This window comes from Chanos chanos, chromosome 1 (assembly GCF_902362185.1).
Source record: "Chanos chanos chromosome 1, fChaCha1.1, whole genome shotgun sequence".
Classification (NCBI taxonomy): Eukaryota; Metazoa; Chordata; class Actinopteri; order Gonorynchiformes; family Chanidae; genus Chanos; species Chanos chanos.
This window is the reverse complement of record NC_044495.1, coordinates 36,032,211-36,041,489: the sequence shown is the minus strand read 5'-3', so window position 1 is coordinate 36,041,489 and position 9,279 is coordinate 36,032,211.

The window sequence follows — 9,279 nt, the reverse complement described above, 5'->3', positions numbered from 1 at the left end:
TTGTTGCACTGTTTATTAATATTGTACGATGTTGGTTTTTAAGTAATTTTTTAAGTAATTCTTTAAAACACCTGGAGGAGCTACTTTTGGGACTGACCTGTGTGGTCATTTGAGCCATTTGTACTTCTCTTCAGGAAAGCCAAACTGTTTAGAGTAAGGAAGGAATGCGCAGAATGTTGATCCAAGCAACATATCACTGTCACAGTCAAAGATGCTCCTGTCTGCTCTTTACTGCATTTCCATCACCAGGAATGAAAGAAATCTCCAGAAGGGGAATATTTGGATGAGCATCTTATTCTTCTTTCTCAACTGGTGTAAACATTCCTGACGTGAATCCAAGCGCTGAGGAATATCCCGGTTCATAGGATTGGGCTAGTTCAAGCTAAAAATGGATATCTATTTCAGAAATTTCTCTTGCCAGCCATGGACTGACAGGGATTTGAAGGTTTATTCAAAGAGCAGCTTATCTGGCTCTTTCCTGCCGAGTTATGTTCTATTGGGAAGGCTGAGGATTTCTGCTGGAAAGAAAAAGGTTGTTTTACTGATTGCTAGCAAATAGCGGTTGCTGTAAACCGACAGTAAACTGAAAGAAAACAAAACAAAAAAAAAAGAGGGTTATGTACAGTTCTATGGTTGTTTTAAGAGGGCACTGAGGAGTGTGTTGGCAGCTCTTTCCCCCAAGGAAGAGAGGATGGATCGATATGATGTCTCTGAGATTTTAAATCTCAACTTCCCCCCAAGGTGTATGATTAATTGTGTGTGTGTGTGTGTGTGTGTGTGGGTTGATCATGTGTATGGAGTGGTTTCCAGATGAAGGATAAGCAATGCATTGTCATTCCCTTATGTCCTGCTGGGCTATAGTAGGAAGCACAAGGCTGGAGACAGAGGCAGACGCAGTGAAACACACACAGACAGAGAGCCAATGGATGACCAGCAGAGCAGAGCAGACTGCCGACCTCACTTCACAACACCTCACAATGGACAATGTCTCTCACTCAAACACGCCCACTTCATCACATCATAGGCCTCTCATCATTCACCATATCACTCTGCACTCAACAGTCTAGACTCTGGATAAATTTCATGTTATCCATAATCTCCATCTTTCCTGTTCCTAGATTGGTTTGCTATCCTCATGTACAAATAATTAGGAGCTTGTGTGTATAAGATTCCATATTAATCATGTAATCCTGAATTGAATTCTGGAAAGGTAGCTATAGCTTTCAGTCAGAATTTTGTAGCTGATCATCTTGTTACAGTGTTTACCTCAAGTAAGAAGTCAATGATTAGGGAAGTTAACTGGAGAGTTTCTTTTTAGGCATGCGACACCACATGGCAAATGCCAAAGCTTACTAACCAAGAAGAAACTAAAAAAAAAAAAAAAAGTCTGAGACAGTCTGTTTGAACTGTGAGCATGGAGTATGGGCTTTTTCCATTCTCAAGGTCTTCTCAGAGTCTCCTGTGCTTAGCGTCAGACCTCCAGTATTGATCTTGGAATGTCTTAGAATGAAGGTTAGGGTTAGGGTTATCTGAATGATATTTGAAAGGGAAAAAATCCTTTGCAATTCTGCATCAGACCACACTAAAAAACTAAAAACAAACAAACAAAAAAACCCCCAAAGAACAAAACAACAACAACAACTCTTGGGTGAGTTTGCAGGAACGCAAAAAGTGAGTGTGCCCCCAAAAATGGACAACCCCTGAACAGCATGTAGCGTCCCTCTTCAGCAGTCATTCCCACAGCAGAAAAGAAATCCAAATGAGATGCGTACAAATGACATGTCATTAGCATATCTGAGATGGACCTCCTGACTGCGCCTCCAGTGAATCCAAACACACTGAACTGATACAGCGGTGTGGGGTGTGTGTGTGTGTGTGGGGGGGCACTTCACCATGCTCCTCGTTCATCAGTCTGATCTTACTCTGGCTGTCATTAGTGCAGCTGAGCTTTGACTATTTTTACACTGTGTGAGGTGTTGGCTGGAGCTCAAGCCAAAGCTGCGATGGGAGAGCCTTAAGATAATGTGACAGATGATAGATCGGGGCTTTGATGGGGTAAATGGGCCAAGCAGTAGGTATTCTACTGGCATGTCAGACATCACCTGCCTGCTAGCGCTGTCTACCCCAAACCTTCCCAACCCCTCCCTTAACCCTCAAGGGCAGGTATTACCTGCCTATAGCTGGAAAAGCCCTCTTGCGCATCAGTGCAAATACAGACTCATGCATACATGCTCGCGTGTAAAACCACAGTCATAAACATGTATGCGTTAACATGAACACTCTCAGTGGAAGAGTGTTTGCTGTTCACCTATACTAAACATACAGACACTCAGACACGCACACACACATGCATGAACACTCAAGCACGCTTTTGTTTTTTTTTAAATATCTGGGGCTCTTCACACACCACAGTGGACAGGCTATTGTGAAAGAATAAATGTATCATTTTTCTCTTGTTCTCTCTTGGGAGACACTGTAAGGTGACAGCTAATCTTCTTCCCTGATGGTGTGCTTTTGCTCCATAGCAGAGTGAGTGTATGCAACTGAATGTGTGTATGTGTTAGTGTGTTTTCACTTGTAAAACCAACTTTATCACTGTACATGTGTTCCCCGTGTGGAGTGTAATGCTTTCTCTATTGCACTGAGGCCTCTGCAGTGGACTGATATTTTCCCTAAGGCTGTAGACCACCCTGTGTCTGTTCTGAAAGATGGGGGGGTCTAGCTGACCCATTCTGGGTAGAGTTTAAATGACATACATTACCTCCCACCCCCCACCCCCAACACCTCCTCTTTTTCCCATGAGGGTGACGGGGGAACAGCCCTTTTCATGTTACTAATTGGAGTGTGCGAGCCATCACTGTTAAAGTGCTCCCTGGGGGCACCCCTCTCTCTCTCTTTCTCTCTCTCTCTCTCTCTCTCTCTCTCTCTCTCTCTTTCACTGTTTCTCCTGAGCCCCCCCTCTGTGTTTTATTATGATTTGTCATATCTAGTAAACAGCCTTGCACGTCCAAATTAGAGCCTTCGTGAGTGATGAAGTGACAGCCTTGACCTGGCTCTCTCTCTCTCTCTTTGCCATTACTTTCTTTCATTCTCTCTCTCTCTCTCTCTCTCTCTCTTTCTATCCCTCTGAGCTCTTTCCTCTTTGTATGTTTGCCTGTGTTCTGCCTGGTTTGGCACGAAGCCTTGAAAAAAAAAGGGGTGATGGTTGTTGTAGCGAGGTGGGGGGTGGGTGTAGGCTGTGGGGTGTTCAAACGATGACTGAGGCGGACAAAGGCTGCAGCACAACCTTGAGGTGGAAATTAATAATGATAAAAATAATTACTGGCTCCCTCCCCTTCTCCTACCGGCAAACCCACCCCTCACCGACCTAGTTTTCCATAATGGAGAACGATAGCCCCCAGTCTCACGGAGTCTAAGAAAGTGTGTGCGTGCGTGTGTGTGTGTGTGTGTGTGTGTATGTGAGAGGACACTGGGTGGCAGAGGGTTGGAGGACCACAGTCTAACGCTGATGGATGGAAGACAGGACCTAAAAAAGGAAAGTACTAAGACCTTCTACTTCCCCACGCAGTTTTCACTTAATACAGACCTCCTTCCTTTCCTCTCTGTTTCTCTCCATACCCCCACCCCACCTCCACCCGTTCCTCAGTCCACTCATTTATTACCATAAGTGAGACATTAATAGTACATAATTTCATAGTTTTAGCCTGATTAATTTTTGTTTTTTTCATTGTTGTCATCACCATTTTTCACTTTTATCTAACCTCTCTAAACAAGTATGATAACTATGCAAACACTTGTATGCATGAGCACACACACACACACACACACACACACACACACACAAACAGATCTGTGTGTGTGTGTACCTGCTATTGCAAAGCCACATTGGACCAGCTGGTCTCTCTGTGGACTGTCAGCCTCTGTTACACACATGCACGCTTTAGCTTTCCTCAGCTCTCTTTCCCTGTTCAATCAGCTCTCTCTAAATCAACTCACCAGTCAACAGGGCCTTTAACACCACTGTCTAAGCCGCCAAATTACCTCTGCTAAGCTGCGGAAAAACTGGTCAAGGAAAAAACCTTTGAAGTCTTCTCTGCACTGGATGGGGGTTTTATAAATATTAATACTTTGTAATGTGTGTGTGTGTGTGTGTGTGTGTGAGTGTGGGTGTGTGTTTATACATTAGTGACCCCTGTTCTAAGGAAGGAACAGGTGTGTACCGTAGGGGTGTATGTGCAGGACAGACGGTGACCACTGTTCTGTGACCACTCCCCACTAACCACTCATATATGGCTAAAAACCAACAGGTTATTATAGTTTCACTCACACACTCTCTTTTTCTATGTCAGTGGGAGTCTCTCTCTCTCTCTCTCTCTCTTTCTCTCTCTCTCACACACACACACACAAGCACACGTGTACACACACACTCAAAATGCCTAGAGCCCACACACTGCCTGAGGTCATTCACATGATCATCACCAAAACACACGGTGAAAATCCCCTCTGTTTAACAGCAGCGCTACCTCACACAGACAAACAGATCAGTTCAGACTCCCTAACCTTCAGACTGCTCATGTCGCCCACATTTCTCTTCTTCCGACAATAAAATACAACTACAGACTTCTTCTTGGACTTTACAGTACCAGGGTTTTGCTTCACCTCATTTTGTTGGCAGTGGTGCAAATGGGTTGCTTCTAATCTGCCCGATAACGAGCCCAAATGGCTGGAAATGAGAGTGTGCTCTTCAAAGTTTTAGAAAGTACAGTGAAGGGGACAGAGCATGACACACTTAAATGACATGCGAATTACAAGTATTTCAGAGTCGTGGCTGTTTGTTAAGAGGTCCTTAACTAAGTGACAAAGCAATATGGAAATCCTAAGCGTCGACTGATAGCCTGTTCCTCTGTACTTCCAAGCGCAGTCTCCAGTGGCTCCCCGATTCATTAAAATGGATTAATTAAGTATATAACGAGCTGGGCTGCTTGTCTGCGGTGGCTTAGGAAAAGGGTAAGGACTGTTTGATAGCCCTTGACCCCTTAGCCAATCTCTCTGGATCCATCCACCTTGAGAAAACAGAGGAAGAAGGAAGAACATATTAAAAAAAAAAACCTTTGAGTGAAAGACTCATTTTACTTTTGGCTGGTAATGCAGTAACTGGTCTTTTTCTCAAGCTTAGATCTGAGGAAAGTTTGACTGTGGGGCCAGCACTGAGTATCCTGAATGTTCATGGGCTGTGTTTAAATTGCCTTCGTTCCACTTTGATATTTCTGCAGTTATATTCATCCAGTAGTATGCAGAATGTTCAGTATTTATTTCAGTATGCATTTAAGACCCAGATGTTCTGCTGTCTGTCTATCTAAAAGAATTGAGGTTATGACAATGATGTCATGATCATGATGGCAATTATTATTATTATTATTATTATTATTGACCAGGAAACAACAGAAAATCAGTTCTGTGGCACCATAAAAGAAGGTTAGTGTGTTATGTGTAAGGTGAAATGTAAGATATACACAGGTGTGTATTTTCTATGTATAACTGACATTGCTCCTTGTTCCTTCTAACAACATCTGGACTTGTTATTTTCTGCTTACCATTCAGTAGACTAAACAGTAAATCCTCAGAACGATGTGGAACCATCAGAACACAGCACAGGCCAAGAATGTGTCTGACGAGTCATTAGGAGCATCTGATTTTGAAAACAGCGACAGCCTCTCAAACGTACAAAAATCAGTGTGTTCCTGCCCCTGTGTTTCTTCAACAGAACATCATTTCCTTCCACTGATGTGACAAAGTTCTTTCACTTTCAAATTTTCAACACGAACATAAAGTACTCAATTATTCATGTAACCATGAATATTTATAAATCCCTTTCAAGCAGTAATTGGGCTATTTGTTAGATTTTAAGAAGGCGTTCTCTGTGTAATAAAAGATTCTTAGTAAATCCTTGCGACCTTGGGTGTTGTTTATTGGTCTACAAAGTTTTAAACACATCTTCTACATTTTTAGCTATGAGGAAAACATTAATCAGCTAACCTTCAAAAATTCTGTAAATTAAACTCATTAAGTAAACAATAACCAATAAAATACAGTGGCAAAAAAGTTGGCTTTTTTTGTTTCTCAATGAAACCTCAAACAACAGCTTGTCAACGAGAATGTACATGCTAGGTGACTGAAAATGAAACAAAAATTAGTCAGTCAGTCAATCAATCAATCAATCAATCAATCAGTCAATCAATCAGTCAACTAATCAATCAGTATTGGAGGTAAGTGCCAATGTTCAGGTGCCACATAAGCAGACCTAGGTCTCTCTTTGTTAATGTTTACAACATTAATATTGTTAATGTTTTAATTTATTGGTTATGGGCAGTTTTCAACGCCTTACCACTTTCATATCCTTCCATATTATTCCTATGATCTTACTGCCGTCTGACCTCATCAGCTTCCCTTTTAATGTTCTCTGATTTTGGGTTGAGGAGAATGAAAAATAAAATGCCTATTTATTATTATTATTATTATTATTATTATTGTTATTATATTACTGTTGTTGTTGTTACTGTGGCTGTTTTTGTTCTTGTTCATATAAACTATAATTAATTGGTAGATGTTTGTTTATTTTTTGTCCTGTGTGGTAGGATGTAGAAATAATCACTGCAACCACGCAAATTTAAAACTCACACAGCTAAACTTCACTATTCTACTCTTTCTCTCCATCCACATTTAAAACTCACACAGCTACACTTCACTATTCTACTCTTTCTCTCCATCCACATTTAAAACTCACACAGCTAAACTTCACTATTCTACTCTTTCTCTCCATCCACATTTAAAACTCACACAGCTAAACTTCACTATTCTACTTTTTCCCTCCATCCACATTTTGCAAAGTGATATCCTGTCATTTTCCTTGAATGCCACTCAGCTCAGATTGTCTCTTTCTATGAGGCTGAAAACCAGCTGGAGAACTGTTTATTTCTCTCTCCCCCTATCTGTCTATCTATCTATCTATCTATCTATCTATCTATCTATCTATCTATCTATCTATCTATCTATCTATCTATCTATCTATCTATCTATCTATCTATTCTCTTTGCATGTGTGTGTGTGTGTCTATGTGTGTGTGCATCACAGCCTTAAGAAAAAAAAGAGTGCTTGCACAGGCTACATGCTGCCAAGTATCAGTCAATACTCTGGGAGTGTTTATTGCATCACCTTCTCTGGGCACAGAGCCCATAAATTCACAGGCAGTTAAGGAAGACCACAGCATGAGTTTATACTGAGGTGAGACTCCACACAGCTGCATTTGTAGGTACACTGTCCCATTCCTTGTTTAGCCCTTATGTGCTTAAGTGTCCTGGAGTTTCAAGAAGCCAAAAAATACGTCCGGACACCCTCTTAAGAGGATGAAGTAGGAAGTAGGAGATATCAGTTGACTCCAAGAAAACAACAGTCTTGATAAACGCTTGCTGATTCCAGATCAGTCTTGAACATCATATAAATCTGTGACCATAAAGAGAGGCTTGCCTTGAAGTGTTTCACCATACTTCAGTTAAGATTTAAACACTCTTGGAACTGAACTGACCAATCACGACTGAATATTTAATCACGGCATGGCATTAACATGTATAAGCTGCATGTATGCATGTTAAAACCCATGTATGTATGTTAAAACCCACTGAAAGGGTATTTGTTTTTGCCTGCCGTTGGAAGGCCAGTGGTATGATGTTATAACAGTTTTAAACGGGGATTATATCAGTGCTTACTCTTTGACCTGAATGTTATTTTTCAAGGGATCTGGGCAGAGGACCAGTGAAAACTTCTACCGTCTGGAAATGAACGTGATAGATGGAAAGAATTGTCACAGCTGTTAAGCATGCTTGGACACATTAAAGCTTGGAAGACTCGGAGTGGTGCGGGTGAGAGGATGCATGGCTGACCTGATCCCATAGGAGGAGCAGAAATACAAGAGAGACAACCTGAGAGAGAGAGAGAGAGAGAGAGAGAGAGAGAGAAAGAGAGAGAGAGAGAGAGGGAGAGAGAGGGGAGAAGAAAGCCGAGGAGAGAAAGGCAGATGGAGAAAGTGTGAACAACTGGGGGGAGGGACACAGTCAAATGCCATTTCTGTTCGCTCCGTGTTCTTTTTAGTTTCATTTTTTTTAGAAGAACTTTTGGAGTACAGACCAAGCGCTTTTAGACATGAATCTTAGTGAATGCAGCATACACACACACACACACACACACGCACACACAGAGCAAGAGAGAAGAGAGGGAGAGGGAGAGGGAGAGAGAGAGAGAGGAAGAGAGAGTGCTGGAGAATGAGATGGAAAAAGAGATTCCAATGGAAAACACATAATGGATGGGAGGAGAGGAGGAAAAACCAAATCATGAGATTGGGCATAGGAATACAGGGGAGAGAGCGTGATAGGTAGACAGGGAGTGAAAGCAAGTGGAGGGGAGGGAGTCTTACACTTGTATCAAAACAGACTGCCTTGGGTGGGTTGAGGGGGGGGGGGGGTAGACGGAATGGCAGGGAGGGAGGGAAGTGTGATTATTGGTGGGAGAAGAGGAAGCCAGCTGGAGGATGGATAGAGGGGTAAGAAAGACAGTGGAAGAAAAGACAAAGAGTCCGTTTCTGTGCTAAAACGTGTCACACAGAGACCAGGAAGAGAAAGACGGGACAAGGAGGTCACAGAGAGAAGGCTCGTGTAGGAAGGATGGAGAGAGAGAGGGATAAACTATGGGATGACAGAGAAAGAGAGGAATGGGAGATAGACAGAGACTCACAGAAAAGAGGGAGGAGAGAAAGTGATGGAGAGAGAGAGAAGAGGCCGTCTCTTAGCGTAGTATAGCACGTGTGGGGCTGGTACTGGAGAGAGTGAGAGGGAGGGAGGGTGGGAGGAGAAAGAGAGAGAGAGAGAGGGAGAGAGAGAGAGAAAGAGGAGAGAGGGAGGGAGGGTGGGTGATGTATTTAAACGCTGGAGCAGGACAGCGCAGCCAAGCTCTGAACTCCCTGAGAGTGAGGGGAGACTAAAGAAGAAGAGGTAGAGGAGCAGGACTGTAAACACTCATTCAGTAGACACACACACACACACACACACACAACACAACACACACATATACACTCATACACACACATAAACACACTCTTCCAGGCTACTTGCTGGACCTCCTTCACATTGACCTCTGGACTGGTTTTTTTTTGTTTTGTTTTGTTTTTGCTTTTTTTTTTTTGTTTTTGTTACGGGGACTTTTATCTGTAACTACCCCTCCTCTAAGCAT